Source organism: Hermetia illucens, chromosome 1 (genome assembly GCF_905115235.1).
Source record: "Hermetia illucens chromosome 1, iHerIll2.2.curated.20191125, whole genome shotgun sequence".
NCBI lineage: Eukaryota > Metazoa > Arthropoda > Insecta > Diptera > Stratiomyidae > Hermetia > Hermetia illucens.
In genome coordinates, this window is record NC_051849.1 from 100,827,476 (window position 1) to 100,845,441 (window position 17,966).

Consider the following 17,966-nt stretch of genomic DNA (forward strand, 5'->3'; position numbering starts at 1 on the left):
AGACAAATGTTGAATCCAAGCCATTCGCAAAAGTCATCACGTGCCGCATGCTGGACATAGCATTGGTGAGCTCCACATCCAGGCTATGGCCGAGGCAGACAGTAGCTACAAATTCGAATGGTCTGAAGGGTGCTCTGTTGTTGGAGCTCCTGCGACGTATGAAGTTTGCGCTGATCTCGCATCTTTTGGGAAAGAATAAAGTAAACATACTGAATATGTTTACTATCCCGTCACTGGCATATACATTCTTATTATTATTGCCGTGGTCGAAAACCAAACCGACTAAACCAAAACGTTTGGAGACTTGGGTCCTTAGCAAGAAAAAATTTGAATAGGATGGACGATTCCGCAGACACTGCCTCAGATGGAGCGATGGCATAGTTCAGGACGGCAGACAGCTTTTAGGGATATTGAATTGGTGGACCTCGGCCCAAAATCGGGATGTCTGGATCTCTTTACAAAGGCAGGCCGAGACCGAATACCAGTTGCTGCGCCGCAAAATTTGTAAACTATAAAAGATAATTCCCTGCGTAAATTCGACGCGTTCGACATGTTGTCGGTTAGTTAAGTAATGCTATTTTTTAATCTTAATCTTTTTTCCGACCAGTCATCCGCTTGAAGACAAAACTCGTGTCTTCACAAATTGTTAAACCTAACCTAGACTACCAGGAGCACAATGAACTACCTTTAATAATTGGCAGTATACATCAATTTATTACAAAAATTGCACTTTTGTGGATATTGTACGTAAGCTAATTTTCACTATAAAAGTAGAATTTTCACTAAAAAGAATAATTAAATAAGGCTTGTTCAGTTTTCAAAACCGAAGTACCTTGAGGCTGCCGCAGCGCTTTGATTTATGCATTATTGGTACTTGGTAGTATTGCGACTAAGCTAACATAGCCAAATCAACTGGTTATTTGAAACCTTTAACAAATCACAAAAAAAACTCGGAATGAATAAAATCGTGTGCGGCAATAATCCAAATATTACATACCACCCGAGCCGCACACTCAGCATAATTTAATTCTCATTGTATCCAATTCTAAAGTATGTAAGTTCAATGACCCGCCAATGCAGTTTCGTAAAAATTGTAACGCTGCATCAGAAATAGCAAAATTATAAACTAAATTCTTATTTGGAATGTGTTCATTCTCATATTGTTTTTCAGGCATTTTAATAAAATCAACTTTTTTAGAAGACAAGAATCTAAAATAGTTAATTCGCGCAGTACATGCTAATTCAATGAATTGAATTTTTCCGTTGTTGGTTTCTCGAAATACCAAAGGCTTCTTGCTTTGAGGCTGACATAGATTTAATTTTAAATTTCATAAGCCAGATGCTGTTTGAACTTAATTTGCATATTAACAACTTTCGTCTTAAATAATAGCAACATTTCATATGTACTTAGCAAACATGGTGGATGAATACAATATGTACAGTACCTAATACCTATAGCTCCTCGTCAGCTTCTGTAGAACTCGCCCTTGATTCCTTTTTGTTGTTGAGAAGATAGATTCATTCCATTTGCATGCATCTTTCACTTCTAAACTAGTGATTAACCCACAATTTTTAAACTTGCTATTATTTTTCAGTGTCACTCACCCTAATTCTTAGGAGACTCTGTATGAGTTGTCTATATTATATTATTGAACTTTTCATAATCTAGAAATTGATCGACCCATATTCAAAAACATTTCCAATTTATATCTGGTGTTCCACCAATTTTCTCTCAAATTGAAATTGGAAGTACTTGATTCACTATACGAATATTCGAGTTAACCTTGGTATACAAATGAAAATGATAAACTATAAACTACACAAGGATGTACGCAAAGCACTTTAAGCACTTAAGCACTTTAAAATATTCATTTTAATGTCCTTCACAATGCAACAGCATTTTATAATTCACAATAAACCGAACTTCCGATCTTCTTCCGCTAACAGGAGCATTAAAACTGGCTCGAGTAAGCCGCTCAAAAACTCGTAAGCAAGTAAGTAAAGGTAAGTTTATTTTATTCTTCGATTAAGGGGAATTTTACATATAATGGAGTTGTCGTAGTCATTGCATATAGTCAACACTGATACAAGGCAAAAATCAACATTTTAAAAAGGCAACAGTGGGGATATTTCTCCTTCCGGAGCTAGAAGAATTTAATGTTTTGTAGGAATATTTACGGAGTTTGTGGGATATTACACATCATTCAATTGCACTGACCGAAATCTCACTAAAGTGTCCATTTTTGTCCGCATTCAAGAAGTATTTCCAGGATATGGCGCTTAACTGTTTCATCCAGGATTATTTTTTAATTATCCATCATTTGATTTATTCCCTTGAGGCACAGTGAATCACATTGCATATTGATAACGTTGAATAATGATTGCATCACCTATAAAAGAAAAAAAGGATATTGTTACAAATTCTGTCATATTCGAATCTAACAGCAGTTGTGAGAGAGATCTACAGCGTTATACGAAGATGACTGCAGGAGAAAGCACCAAATTTAATACAAAGATGTGTTAGGCTCATGGAGAGAAAAGGGATTTCAGCGATCAGGGAAAGTTATGTAAAATGGGAAAGAAGAAGCATTTATCTTTGCCGGTGGTGCGGCGTGATTTGAGAAAGGAGGGAAGCAACTTTTCTTTAATTCGCAGAGTTGAGCTTTTAAAATCATTTGAAATAGAACCTCTCCCGTTAGCTGCTTTCTGTACCCCGGGACCACGAACGAGGATGTGAGGTAGTAGGCACACTGATTTCAAAGCGCCCCATGTTACCATACTATAACCATAAAAAATATATATAAATAAATATTTATATGTATATTTACATGAGAAAAATAAATAAATTTGTTAATAAATAGATAAAACATTTTTAGTATGGTAACTGTTAAAATGAGCAAATGAAAAAAAAAAAAATTTACATAAAAGAATAGGACTTCAATTAATAATTCTTTAGCAAGCAAACAAACGATCAAAGGGTAGTATCGGTCCCAGGGCGAAACGTGGATTGGTACCCACGATGGAGCATAAAACCTGGGAAATGCCTGCTTAACCAACACCAACAGCTCTACTACCAAACCCCATCTCCACCTCCACATGGTGACCGCTGGGAGCTCTTTCTTAACGAAAAACTGCAGACGGAGAAGGATGAAGGCAAGTCTCCCGTGCCTAAAACCGGGACAAATTGTACCAACTGGTCCTCCAGGTTGGGGGTTGGGTAGGGCTGACAACCCCACACGGAAAACAACTTGTTACGAAGCCACAACAGGAGCCTCGGACTAGACGGATTACACAACGACGAACCCGGCAACGCCAACGGAATAACGCATTTTCTCATGGAACGATGATGAAATCCGCGCACGGTTGTTGTCAGCCAACAGACCCTATTTCAGCTTACAAAAACTGTCAAAGCTCTTACTGTACAAGACAATGATCTTGCCAGTCCTTATGTATTCCTCGGAGACTTGGGTTCGTAGCAAGAAGAATTGCGAACTCTTAGCCGCGTTCGAGAGAAGAATCCTCCGAAGAATTTTTGCCCTCTTAGATGAGGATGGACGATTCCGTTGCCTACATAACGACGAAATCTATGAACGATACCATGACCGTCAGGTGCCTAAGATGGAGCGATGGCGTAGGTCAGGACGCCAGACAGCTTTTAGGGATATCGAATTGGTGGACCTCGGCGCAAAACTGGGATTTCTGGAGTTCCTCATTAAGGCAGGCCTAGACCGCATACCGGTTGTTACGCCGTTGATGATGATGAATGGTTAATTTCATTTCTTAATCAATGATTGCGTGTTCGAGGATATCGTTTCGTTTTTTTCATCCCAAAAGAAAATTTATTAAAAAAATGCTGCTTTATAATATTTGAGATAACTTTTACTAATTTTTGAATATTGTGGCAACGTTTTGTTGAAGCACTTTACGTGTCGAGTTCCTGCCAAGCGGCGAGTTTTTGTTTATCTCATTTATTTGGCTGCAGAACATCACAAACAATGCTCATTTGGATCGTTCATTTCCATTTCGTTGCAATATCGTCGGAGTAGTAAGATCGGATGCTGTATTTCAACGGAAAACTGATTAGAAACGGCGAAATCAGGAATAAATGATTACACTCAATCGAAAGGAAATCCAAGAATATTTGATTTAAAAGAGAATTAAATTATGCAAATAGTGCGTTAGATGTCTAAATATTTTATCCACAGATATAAACGAGGCACCACCGAGTTCGGAATGAAACATCGTGTAAGTTTTATTTTGATTTTTGATCTCATTTCTTTTCTTTTTTTTTTTGTTTTTATAATAATAATAATAATCGTTGACGCAACAATCCATATTGGATCAGGGCCTTGAAGTGTGTTAGAGCACTTCATTCAAGACCGTAACATTACACTACAATACACTGTAGGAGGCAATGTGGTCAACATTGCGCTCGCCCGAGATTATTACCGCGATTTGACTCAGGTACTCATTCACAGCTGAGTCGACTGGTATCCGACGTCAAATCATGATACGAATTTCACTGCCACCAGTGAGATTTGTACCGCGACCTTCTGTACGACAGTCTTGTGCTCTAACCACTCAGCTATCCGAGCACATTTTTTTTACTTTGATTTGATTGCATTTTTTTCTCTTTTATATATTTTCATTTTCATTTTACTTTTATATATATATATTATAAATATAACCTGGCGTACCAGGTTTATCCTCACCTGAGTTGCAAACGTAGAGCTGCATGCGACCAGGCGCGTGTCATGGGTTGCGGATAATGACATGACCCACCGGGTCAGCTACGAATATCGCAAGTTAATCTTGTAAATAAGTAGCCGCGGACAAGCAGAACGTTTCCCTTTGTGTTCGTCCTCCCTTACCGATTCTTCCCGTTCAGGGGGAGTAAACCTCCTTAACAAATCCGTAATCCGGAGTGAAGAGATCGACGCGCCTATCAGATGAATTGCAGTGACGTTACACTGTATTTGAGCAGCTCCCCTCCAAATACCTTCCCTACCTTTGGAGGTAACCATGGGGCATTGCAACATTGGGGCTCTGTTGCAGGGTTGACTGCCTCCCCAATACTCGTGGGAACAAAATTGGGAAAAATAATTCAAATTCTTTTGATGGGACCCCAGGGACACGAAGACAGTACCCAACACGGTTAAGGGTCGTTCAACAACATCAGAGCGGCTCTTCGCCCTTGGATGTTTTGGCGGTTATGCCGTCAACCACCAGGGACGGGAGACCTAGGCGTCGTATGGTTTGGACGAACCAACTCAACGAATTTATCGTCTGCGCCTATTACCGTGTCACGGATTTGGAACGGAATCCATCAGGGTACAGACATCGACTACATGTCGCGTTCATAACCCGATTTCCGGAGCTAAATCATGTTCCGGAACAGAACGTCGTCAATCAGTACCGGGTGATATAACAACCGAGTTGCCTTACTAACTAGGCAACAAATCTTCCAAGAGGTTTCACTTGAGTTCGGGCTGCAGTCATCAAATTACCGGACTAGTCAAAGGAGTAACAAAGTACTCCACCTGTAAGGCACTCCATGAATCCAGTAGTCAGGAGAAGCTTAGTAACTGAGGATGTCGACCTAATTTATAATGAGGCTTTGACCGCATTCCAGGTCGCATTCACAGAGTATGCTGAGATTCTCCCAGACGCTGGGCCAAAGATCCCAAAACTGAAGTTTACTTCGGCAACTGCTAACATCATTGCTGCCGTTGACAGAATTTTGGCTGATCGTTTGGCTAGCGAGATTACTGCTACAGAGGTGCACAGCCTGATCTACGTTGCAGCTGCCACGGTTATTCGTCTCCATAATCAACATCTTAGAACGAATAACAGAGGTATGCGCAGAAGGACTTTACCGTTCTGGGTATTTCGACTCAACAAACGAGTCGAAAAGTTAAGAAAGGAGATTGGTCGTCTAACGTAAGCACTCCTTGGAAATCCATCACCAAGAGTGCACAGATGCGTTGCGAACATCATTGGAAACTACCATCTGTCCAATGATATGCCAATCGAAGAAATCCTTGAGGTGCTGAAGCAGAAACTTGCGGTATGCTCCAATCGCATCCGTAGGTATCAAAAAAGCTTTCAGCGAAGGACAGACAACACCTTGTTCTTCCAGAACCAACGGGGATTCTACAAAAATCTCACCAACTCAGATAGGGAAAGTAACCTCGATCTGGATCAGGCAGAAGCCTTCTGGAGAAGTGTTTGGAGCGAATCCAGCCGTTGCAATTTAGAAGCAGCGTGGCTCCCACACCTTATGCGTTCATGCGAGGCCTTCCCCGAAATGGCCATGCCTGACGTAACTGAAGTCGACGTTGAAGCAGCCCTTGACAAGGCAGGTAACTGGAAGGCGCCAGGAGTTGACAAGATTCACAACTTCTGGCTGAAGCGGTTCAAGAGCACTCACAGGATATTGGCAAATCAATTTAATCAGATGATTGCCGATCCTGATTTAGTTCCACCATTTTTTACCAAGGGGATAACTTTCCTCATCCCCAAGGAACAGGGTGCCTCTTGCCCTTCAAAATGTCGACCAATTACTTGTCTTCCTACCATCTACAAGGTGTTCACTTCAGTTCTGTGCGCGAACATCTCAAAACATCTTGATGTTCATAAATTGATAGCTGAGGAGCAAAAAGGATGCGCAAAAGGCTCCCGAGGCTGCAAAGAACAGCTTATAATTGATACGGTAGCTGTAAAGCAGGCTGTCCATCAGATATAAATCAGCCTTTGACTCCATATCACATTCGTGGTTACTACAAGTGTTACGCTTGTATAAAATCAACCCGAATGTCGTTCTTCTTCTGAGAACAGTAATGAAGAATTGGAGCACGAAGCTATCGGATTAAGTCACAGGCCTCGGAGAAATGCTAGGGCGTCCACCTCAGTCGACGCGGCAGGACGGGCCCCGGTCCTGTCGAGAAATGGGCAAGGGTTCTTGACGCATGGACGGCGTCAGGACGTAAGCAAGTTAGTCCGCACACAACGAACAAAACAAATACGTGTCTGCTCGCTAAATATTGGTACCCTAACTGGAAAGACCGAGGAACTCGCAAGAGCCCTTCAGAAAAGGTGCATTAACATCTGCGCTCTGCAAGAAACCCGATGGTCTGGTTCCAAAAGCTGCGACATTGAACGCGAACGCGGTAAAAATGGCTACAAACTTCTCTATTTTGGTAACCCACACACTCAATATGGTGTTGGCATTGCCATCTCAGAGGGTTTCCGTGATGCCATTAAAGAAGTCGAACGATTTGATGATCGGCTGATGAAGCTCACCATTATATCAGCTGATCGCACTATTCACTTCTTCACCGCGTATGCACCACAGACAGGCCGACCTGATGCTGAGAAAGATGCCTTCTGGCAACTCCTCGATGAAAAGACTTGTCACGTGCCTGCTGACGATTACATAATCATTGCCGGCGACCTTAATGGTCATGTGGGTGAAAAGGCAGACGATAACAGGTGCCATGGGGGAAAGGGACTCGGAGCGCGCAACGAAGGTGGCGAGCGTATAATCGATTTTGCGGACACCCATGACCTTGTACTTATGAATACATGGTTCATCAAACGATTGTCTCATCTTCCCACATTTTATAGTGGGAACAATAAAACGCAAATCGACTATATTCTCATAAGACGTCAACATTTTACCACTGTCACTGATTGCAAAGTCGTTCCCTATGAGGCCATCGCACCTCAACATCGGCCGTTGATTGCTGTCCTGCGAATTAAGCCACCGATAAAACGGCGTGAGGAACGCACTGGCCCGCCGCGCATTAAATGGTGGCGATTTGGTGAGAAGAACGAAGAAACGGTCTCACTCATACGATTGCCAACCATTACGAATGTGGAAGAATCATGGAACCAAATGAAAGACACGATCCACAAAGCGGCCTCTGCAACCCTCGGGGTCACCAAGCCGGGTAAGCGGTACATCAACCGAGATACTTGGCTTTGGAATGATGATGTTGAAATGAAGGTCTGTGAAAAGAAACGCCTCTACCACAAATTTCTCGACGATAAAACGCCTGCTAATTGGCAGATTTATAAGAATGCCAACCGGGAAGCAAAGAAAGCGGTCGCTGTCACCCGAGCGAACCATTTCAAAAATCTTTACGATAAACTGGACACTCGGGATGGCGAGAGAGACCTGTATCGACTTGCTAAAAGCCGTGATGAACGCACACAGGATATCGAACACTTCTGTTGTGTTAATGACAAGAACGGTACTTTGCTTACCAACCGTCGAGCCGCAACGGATAGATGGCGAGAATACTTCGAGCAGATTTCAACTGAAGAATTTGCTCATCCTCCACTTCCACAATCATTGCCGACATTTGGAGCGGTTCCACTAGTCAGCGCAACTGAAGTCGAGGAGGCAATAAAACAAATGAAATCGGGGAAAGCAACAGGACCTGACGACATCGCATCTGAGCTCTGGAAAGCGAAAAGCTGGGACCCAACACTGTGGCTCAGTGAATTCTTTAACCGGGTTATTCAGGAAGGAAGAACACCATCTGACTGGCAAGAAAATACCACTGTTCCAATATGGAAAAAGAAAGGTAGCCCAGCAGAATGTTCAAATTACCGTCCGATCCGGTTACTTTCCCATACCATGAAGATTTTTGAACGCATTCTTGACAACCGTATTCGCGAAATCGTTGAAATAACCGTGAATCAAGCCGGATTTGTCAAGAACTGCGGAACTACTGACGCAATACACGCTGCGCGGTTACTCATGGAGAAACACCGTGAGAAGCATCGCCCTCTTTACATTGCCTTTCTGGATCTAGCGAAAGCGTTTGACCGTGTACCACACGAACTCATCTGGTATGCTTTACGACAACACTTCGTGCCAGAAGAACTCGTGCGCTGGGTTCAATTGCTCTACCACGATCCGAAAAGTAAAGTTCGAAGTATGGCGGGTGTATCAAAACCGCTTCGTATCTCTGTTGGAGTTCATCAAGGAAATGCCCTCTCACCACTCCTCTTTGTCCTTGTTATGGACACCGTCACACGGGATATCCAACGTCCAGCGCCCTACACACTGCTTTATGCAGATGATGTTTTCCTAGCATCTGATAGCAAAAATGATCTCGAGCAACTTGTCCAAAAATGGAATGATCGCCTCATGCAACACGGTCTCAGATTGAATTTAAACAAAACTGAATTTTTGACGACCGATCCCCATGAAACAGGCACAATCACTGTCAGCGGCAGTGATCTGCCCAGATCTGAGCGATTTAAATACCTCGGGTCAACGCTATCAGCCAATGGAGAACTGCGTTATGAAATTGCTTCACGCATTAACGCAACCTGGATGAAGTGGCGTTCCACAACTGGTGTCCTTTGTGATCGACGTATCAACAAACGTCTCAAATCTAAAATTTACCGCAATGTCGTCCGTCCAGTCGCTCTCTATGGTTCTGAGTGTTGGCCGACCATAAAAGACAATGAACGGCGTCTTGCGGTAATGGAGACGAAGATGCTACGTTGGACTAGTGGCGTCACACGTTTAGATCACATCCGAAATGAGGATATCCGCGATCGTTATGGGGTTGCACCGATCGTGGAAAAGTTGCGAGAGAGGCATCTTCGATGGTATGGGCACGCAATTCGTGCAAACGAGAATTCACTTGCAAAGATTGGTCTGAACATCGAAGTCGATGGTAAACGGCCAAAAGGCAGACCTAAGCAACGGTGGCTTGATACGCTGGATGGGGATTTGAAAGCCTCGAGATTGCACCCAGATCAGGCATTCGATAGAGCCAAATGGCGAAGCCGATCACGACGAGCCGACCCCGCTTGTGAACGGGACAAAGGCTGAAGAAAAAGAAGAAGTAAGAAGAAGAGGAGACCATCCAGCACATAACATCTGCGTGCAGGATGTTGAGCAGTACCGAGTACACCAATCGTCATAGTTCTGCTTCTGAAGGAAGAAAGAGTGTGCTTTATAATCGATGTAGCCGTACCGTTGGACCGGAACACTGTTGAAAAACAGCACGAAAAAGCAGTAGTAATTTCAGCGACGGGATTAGCCCCGCAGAACTTACATAAACGCTCGATCTTAGGGCTGGACTATGCATGGAGATGCAAAAAGTGGTTATCCTTGCAACCTGTACTATAGTCCGAAGAGTCCTGTCCGGTAACAATCTGACCTAATGGGTTTCAGTCTTGATCCGCACTGTCTTCGATATAAGATCCACGTCTCTGTAGTGTAGAACCTCCGCATCATTGGCTGAAGTGCTTGCGACAATCGGGATGTAGTAATACATTTTCGCATGGTCGCACACACTTTGCGTTAAAACGCATCATCACTGTGATGCGGGCCTTTGGATGTTGCCTTCAGCCCATCCTTAGGTTGGTCGCCCCTCGGTCCGGTTGGGCGAGAAGAGGGTCCGTGGGCTTTTTAACTATATATATATATTTGAATTGAATCAATATAACATGAATTGGAAATATTTTTTTTTTATTTGAGGACTTCCTCTCTCTTCCTCCTTGAACCCGCAAAATCCTATTAGGGACATTCTCTAAATAATGGCCTGAAGATGTCAAGGATGGGAGGGAACCTCGGGGGCCGTGCATCAATAAATATCTGAGGCAGAAGAAACCATGATCGGGACTGTAATCCGTCGCGGCACTCGGATCCGGAAACTTACGCTCCACACGCGCGGTCGAGCCGTTTTTTTATTTATTTTCCAGTTTTAGTTTGCGTTCTGGTTTTTATCGTTAGGCCACCGCGAATTTCTTTGTTTGTGGTCTATTTTTAAATCCGATGTTAATTTTGTACAAGTTACACGTGAGGGATCAAAGTCCTCAAAGGAGTTTTATCATTTTCACCAAATAACTCCAAGCGCGCAAACTGACTGCTTTGGAATTCCATTTTAACGAAATTACGCTAAAATATCAAAAACGGCCACGCCGACTTTTCCAGTCAAAAACTAACGGCGAACTTTAACGATTCCACCTAAAAAAATGAAAATCTGTCTGAGTCCCGCACCGTGTTCACAAAATACCCAAACAACAACAGCGCCAGCACTGATTAAAATTGCTCCTCAAACCACTTGTAGAAGAAACAATAAAACAATGAAACCATACTTCACAGACCACGTACGTACGTAGTTTATATCACTTTGCAATTTTAAAAAAAGTAACTTCTTTCTTAAAGCTAATTGGGTTGCAACACGTTTCCTTTCATATATTACATCCAAATTTCTTATTTGTTTGCTGTACTTTTTTCCTTAGCGAAACTCCAAAAGGAATCGCTTAAGTATTCTATTACTACACGTTTTGCAATCCTTTCTGCAGTTTCCCACTCACCAGTTATTTCTTCCGAAACTTCATCCTCTAAAACATGAATAACATTTAGTTCGATTAATAAGGCACGAATGCGAAATTTCCATAATTCCTTTCCATGAAAGGCTTTAATGTTTCTTTTACCACCAACACGTTCCATGATTCACAATTTTTCAAACACCACAATTCATCAACTACCCTCCTTTTCTGTTTATTGAGTTCAGAACTTATTGGAATATGAGTGTAAAAGTCCTTTCTAACTATCTGAAACAAATATCTTTTAGTTTAAATTTATATTTTGAAATATCTTTCAAACACCTCAAGAAATTATGTTACAAATTCGGTATCTGAACTCAAACTAAAACAAGTCCGGAAACCGGAAGCTGGGCGCTTCAGGTATGAAAAGTTTTGTTTGCTTCTTGTGTGAGTATATTTGAGTGTAGAACTTTCCCATTTGTACGTAGCCCGTTAAGAATATGCATTTAGCATGTAAAATTTAGTACTTCGGTTGTAAATTTACACGGTAAAGACAACTTTGAGCTACTGTAACTTTGTTACTAATGGTATGATTTTGATAAGGGGTGTTTTACTCAATTTTCCCAAAAATACGGTAATATACTATTATTAACTTAATTTGAACAGATATCGATAGGAGAGTATTTTGAGGCCTGGGTACCGTATAGAAGCAGCTTCATGATTTTTTTCAGATTTTTCGGTTGGGTAGTTTCTGCGAATGGGTCCGTTAAAGAAATCATCACTTTACACCCCTCCCACTCCCCGCCTTTTTAACAAATCTCAAAACTAAGACCGGCTTACGGTACTAATCGAGACCTTTCATTTGATACCCCACATGACTATATTTGGCGAAAAAAATGTTTACACCCCCTTTTATGTATGGGGACCCCCCTAAATCTCAACGTAGGAGGATATTACTCATTGCATGTCTGGGGGTCCACAGTTCCCACCTTCTCATCAAATTTCGTGTCGATCGGTATAGCCGTTTCTGAGATAAGTGCCTGTGACAGACAGACAGACAGATATTGAAAATTTAGCAACCAAGGCTTCCGGAGTGGTTACATTGTTGGCAAGAATGTTGCCAAATATAGGTGGTCCTAGGCAAAGCCGTCGGCCCCTGATCTCAAATGTTGTTGGCTCCATCTTGCTTTATGCAGCTCCAGTCTGGGCATCGTCTTTGAAGGTGGAAGCAAACAGAAGAAAAATCGCAGCCCCATACCGAATGAGCGCATAACGTACGTCATGCGCTTACCGTACAACTTCAGATGAAGCAGCTTGTGTGATAACCGGCATGATCCCCATCGACATCTTGACGAACGAGGGCGGACGCCTCTAAGGCCCATCATGCAATTGGTTAGTCCTATACCAATCGTCGACAATTGGCACGAAGTGATTCTATTTTGGAATGCAAAAAAGGTGGGATGATTCACCTAAAGGACGCTGGACACACAGGATTATTCCAGATGTCTCTAAAAGGATCAAGCGAAGGCACGGTGAGGTTAGTTACCACCTAACTCAATTCCTAAGCGGACACGGAGGGCACTGTGTATACCTTTATCGCTTCGGGCGTGACGATTCCCCGTATTGCCCGACATGCGTGATGATTCCGGAAGATGCGGAGCATGTTGTTTTTAACTCTGCCCGCGGTTCGCTGCACACAGAGCGGAGGCGGAAATTGACGCCGAGGCATGGTTGACACCCGAGAATATCGTGGACCACATGCTAGCCTCTGAAACATCTTGGAGGGCGGTGGAAAAATTAATGAAGGCGATCTACAACCTGCTGAGTAGGGAGGAACTTCGGAGGAAAGTTACAAATAACGACAGAAGCCGCAGTTCATAACTGATCCTGCCCCGCGATGTAATACCGAAATGGCAGTCCCGCGGGGTAAGCGAAGGAGAAGGAGGTGGTTTTAGTGAATAAAAGTCTCACATAACCGTATGGCAGGAGCCAGCGGTAGGTTTTGAACCTTTACACCTTCCAACGTATCAAAAAAAAAAAAGACATTGAACCGATTTCAATAAGGTTTGTTTTGCAAACAAAACCTTAAAAAGGAACAACAAGAACGAATGAACAAATACAAAAAACAAACTTCTACTTGACTTCCGCAAGAAAAACTAAGGACTCTGCAATTTTGGTTATATTACTCGGTGTAATATATTACAAAAAAACTGGTTTTAAGTCTCTTTCAAACACTTCAGTTACCTTACGACAAACACTTTATTTATTTCAGCAGTGATGCAAACGGTCTTCTGAAGTAATGGTTGATATGTTTAGCAATTGCTAAAGCTTTTGTTCTGGGGTGATGTTGCACTTTTATGGAAATGTGTGTTCAAGTTCACTCAGCTAAGTTGGGCGTTCAGAATGCAGCCTTGATTCGGTCGAACCGAACGATTAGTAGTTCTCAATTGCCAATTTTCGAAAATCTTCCTTTTCACATTTGTACACAAACATTTTCTGCGGCTGTACCAGCGGTTTATATATTCTTTTCTAAAAAATACAGTTTTGCCAGATAATTAAAAAAAAAAAACAGAAAGCGCTTAAATAGCGCTATGGAGGCACAGCAGTTGTCTCTAGGAATTTCAATTGAAATAATGATTGGTCATAGAACCCGTACAACATCTATCCACACGCTTACAGGGAAGGGAAGAAGAGAAGAAAAACGTTTAAAAACAAAGTTCTCCTCCAATCACTAACCTATTTACTTTTCCAATCCAATATCTTCTTCTGCCAAAGACCAGGAAATCTCCCCTTCTTACAAAGACAAAAACGGTTCCCCCATATCCAGCTGATCAGCTGTCCATCCAATCAGCCGGTCCAGGTTCCGCTGAATACGGCCTTTAAAATCCAAGTCAGCTCGGCAACAACAACAACTGCACCCTATTGAATTTTTATATATGGTTGTTCTTCACCCCTTAGTAGGGCATAGCGCGTCAACCATACCTACTTGCCAACGTTCACGGCTACGCTTCAGCAATCCTCACAGCTTGCCGAGGCGCTCGCACTCGTCCTCTACTCTTCAGTCATCTTGGCAGAGTGGATTTCAGTGCATGGCATGGCTCGAAATGTAATTGTTGCCCCTCCTTAATGTGTGACTTATCCACTGCTACTTCCGTCTTTCTATCACATCGCATACGAGTGCCAAGCAGCCCCAAGATGCTCAATAGTGCCAAGCCTGTGCGCCGACTAAGTTCTTCGTTAGAGATAGTGAATAGTCGCTCCTTTTTGGGTAAGAAATGTGTATGATGTCCTTGCCGTGGTCGAGAGACAAGATGCAACCTCCGTGTTGGCAAGTCTCAACGACATCCACAAAAAGATTACCTTCACAATGGAGACGGAAGTGGACCACAGCCTTCCACTTTTGGATGTCAAAATAATAAACACACCTAACGAACCATCTCGATAACCATTCATAGAATCAAAAAATGGCCCCTTCAACTCCATGATCCATCGAATGTACGCTAAGTGAGGAACACTTCGAGATTAGATCCAGGCTACAAGAAAAAACCAGCGAAGCATCTAATAAGATGAAAGCAAGGACAACTGAAGAGGAGCGAGCTAATGCACCTAAGCAGGTAACAACAAGAAAACTCAGAGGACAGAAATAGATTCCCTTGCATCTACTCAAGGGCAACGCGAAACATTAAAATATAATGGAGAAAGCATCCTACAAGCAGGAAACGACGGCTAAGACAAAAACTGGACTCTCAAAAAGACTGCATGCAAAGGAATGAGGATATACAAAATCGATTGTCCGGAAAGCGACAAGGTCTACGTTGGACAAATAGTCTGGGGCCACCAGGATCAGAGAACATTTAGGGGAAACATGGGCTGCATTGAAGAAAGGACGAGCAGCGAACGAAACAAAATCGTCAGTTGTCAAGCGAATGGTAAGGAGGAACTATAACATCACCATAGATAACTACGAGATGCACATAGAAAGAGAGAGACGAACTTTGGACATCCTAGAAAGTTTCGAAATCTCCAGAGTACCGGAGAAAAATAGGATGAACACAGATTTTGGGAACGGTTCAACTGGCTCTTCCCCCTAATTTATCAACAAGTCGGGAAAACGGAAGCTGGACGCCTCAGGTATGAAGGGTTTTGTGTATTTCTTTTATGAAGACATTTGAGCGTGAATTTTTCCCATTAGTACGTAACACGTATTATACGCATATATTATGCGCGAATATTCATTTCGGGTGATATTGACATTCAAAATCTTGGATTTCCAAAGAGGTGGCAACTTTGACCTATTATAACTCTGTTATTAATAGTGCGATTTCTACCAAACTTGATGGTGCTAGGATGAACTTAAGGGGGTTCTGCAGTCTTTCAAACAAATGTCAACATTAAGCCCAGCTTTGAAAAGTACTAACCGAGAACTTTCATTTGATACCCCACATGACTATATTTGGTGAACCCCCCCCCCCCCTCCTTTGCATGTATGGGGACCCCCCTTTAAATTCGACGTAAAAGGATGTAACTCACTGCATGCGTGACCGTTCACAATTCCCACCTTTGGTGTCAATCGCTGCTACCGTCTCCGAAAAAAGTGCGTGCGACGGACAGACAGATAGACAGTAAACCGATTTTAATAAGGTTTTGTTTTAGACAAAACCTTAAAAATGAGGGTTAACCCTTAATTAATAATTCCAGATATTTAAATTGATCGACTAATTACCATGCAATTTAAGTATCCGGAAAAAGTTTCCAATGAAAATGGTGACCAAGCTTTCTTTAAGTTAGATTGTAGATATTTTTTTGAGAATTATGGGGTCCGCATCAACTTAATGCTGGACCGGAACAAATGGGGAGCAACTTTCTCCCTTTTTTTTTTGGTCCACGGACCCCTCGTTTAGGGCTTAGCACCCAAACTTTCCAAAAATTAGGCAGTGGCGGCTTTACGGTTTGTTACAAAGGCAGAGGCAAATCGTCAGATGCTACTCCACCTCTGCCCTGGGAGCAGCGTGACCGAAGCGGCTCGCAGATGTTGAGTGCTCCTTTATATATGTGTTCTACGAATTACATGAATTGTGTAAACACAAAACCTTACTAAAATCGGTTTACTGTCTGTCCGTAACACGCATTTTTCTTGAAGACGGTTATAGCGATTGACACCAAATTTGGTAGAAAGGTGGGAACTGTGAACGCTCACGCATGCAGTGAGTTATATCCTTTTACGTTGAATTTAAGGGGGCGTCCCCGTAAATGCAAAAGGGGGTGCTTAAAAAATTTTAATTTTTTTTTTCATCAAATATACTCATGTGGGGTATCAAATTAAAGGTTAGTACTTTTCGAAGCCGGTCTTAGCTTTGACATTCGCTGGAAAGGTGGGGAGTGCGGGGGGTGGAAAGTGATTATTTCTTTAAGGGAGCCATTCTCAGAAACTACCAAACCGAAAAATCTGAAAAGGATCAGGAGGCTGCCACTATATGGTGCCTGGACTCCGAAATACCTTCCATACCGATATCTCTTCAAATAAAGTTGATAATAATATATTACTATAATTTTTTATAATTGACTGGAAACCCCCCTTAAATTCATTAGCACCACGAAATACAGTGATCTTACCAAGTTTGGTGGAAATCGCACTATTACTAACGAAGTTGTAATACGTCAAGGTTGTTGCTTTTTTGAAAATTGAAGACTATGAATGCCAATATCACCCGAAAGATACTCTCACATAATATGTGGATATATTACGTGCTACGTACTAAGAAATACACAAAAACTTTCGTACCCGAAGCACCCAGCTTCCGGTTTCCCGATTTGTTTTTAGATTGTAAGCACTGCAGAAAGGAGCAACTGGCTCCCGAAATATCGATATTTGCTAATGAAAACAATAGGATTGTCTCAATTAAAAAACAATCCTTTCTTTTAGTTGATTTGTTGGGTTGCTCTAAAATAAGTAAAATTAATTGTTCGAAATGTTAGTGTATATAGATGAAGGACGGGATGGGGATTATGAAGTTAAGAGAGATAATTGGGAAAGCTGGGAGGTGTAGAAAAAATGCGAGGTTGGAGGGAATATTACATATTATTGAACGCATTCTTTGGTTAAGCTGACTAAAATAAAAACCCCCAAAATAGAACGAACCGTAGGCTAGAAACAGACTCCACGTTGGGATCCCCAAGCTCTACCTCGTAATTTCATTCATCCTTAATTGCTCACTCTTCTGGAAAAATACTTGTTTTCTTATTAGCAAAGTGAGGACCTCATAGAAATGTGAATGAAAGGAGCTCGCCCAGCCGCAAATTGGAAAGTTCAGACATTGTAGGAAACAGAAATCATGAAACTGCGGGCCAATGACCCTAAATACAATAAGAATGACCATTCTTTAAAACAAGAATAACACTTTACGCATTCACCTGCAAAATGTGCCGGCCAGCATAACCTACCTTTTAATTGCTCCAGATCAGCCCCAATACCGGGAGACATAAAGTAGTCGCCGGGGGATAACTTACCTTTTGCTTTCTTACGACCGCCACCAGATGTTTCTATTCTATTCGCCAGCCGGATGCGGGAACAGAAACGGCAAACCAACCGGATGCACTAACGGAACACGATGTAAACAAACAACCACAACACTAAATGCAAGATTGCAAACTCCACAGGTGGGCTA

The 17,966-nt window shown here is 42.2% G+C and overlaps 1 protein-coding gene across 1 annotated transcript in view; it reads right to left on the reverse strand.

Annotated features, from left to right (window-relative positions):
• Positions 1-1,982: 1,982 nt before the first annotated feature.
• LOC119660811 overlaps positions 1,983-17,966 on the reverse strand; it is a 169,909-nt gene continuing 153,925 nt past the window's right edge. The window contains exon 3 of the mRNA XM_038069666.1: positions 1,983-2,390. The gene's annotated coding sequence lies outside the window, so the exon portion shown is untranslated. The remainder of the gene's footprint in view (positions 2,391-17,966) is intronic.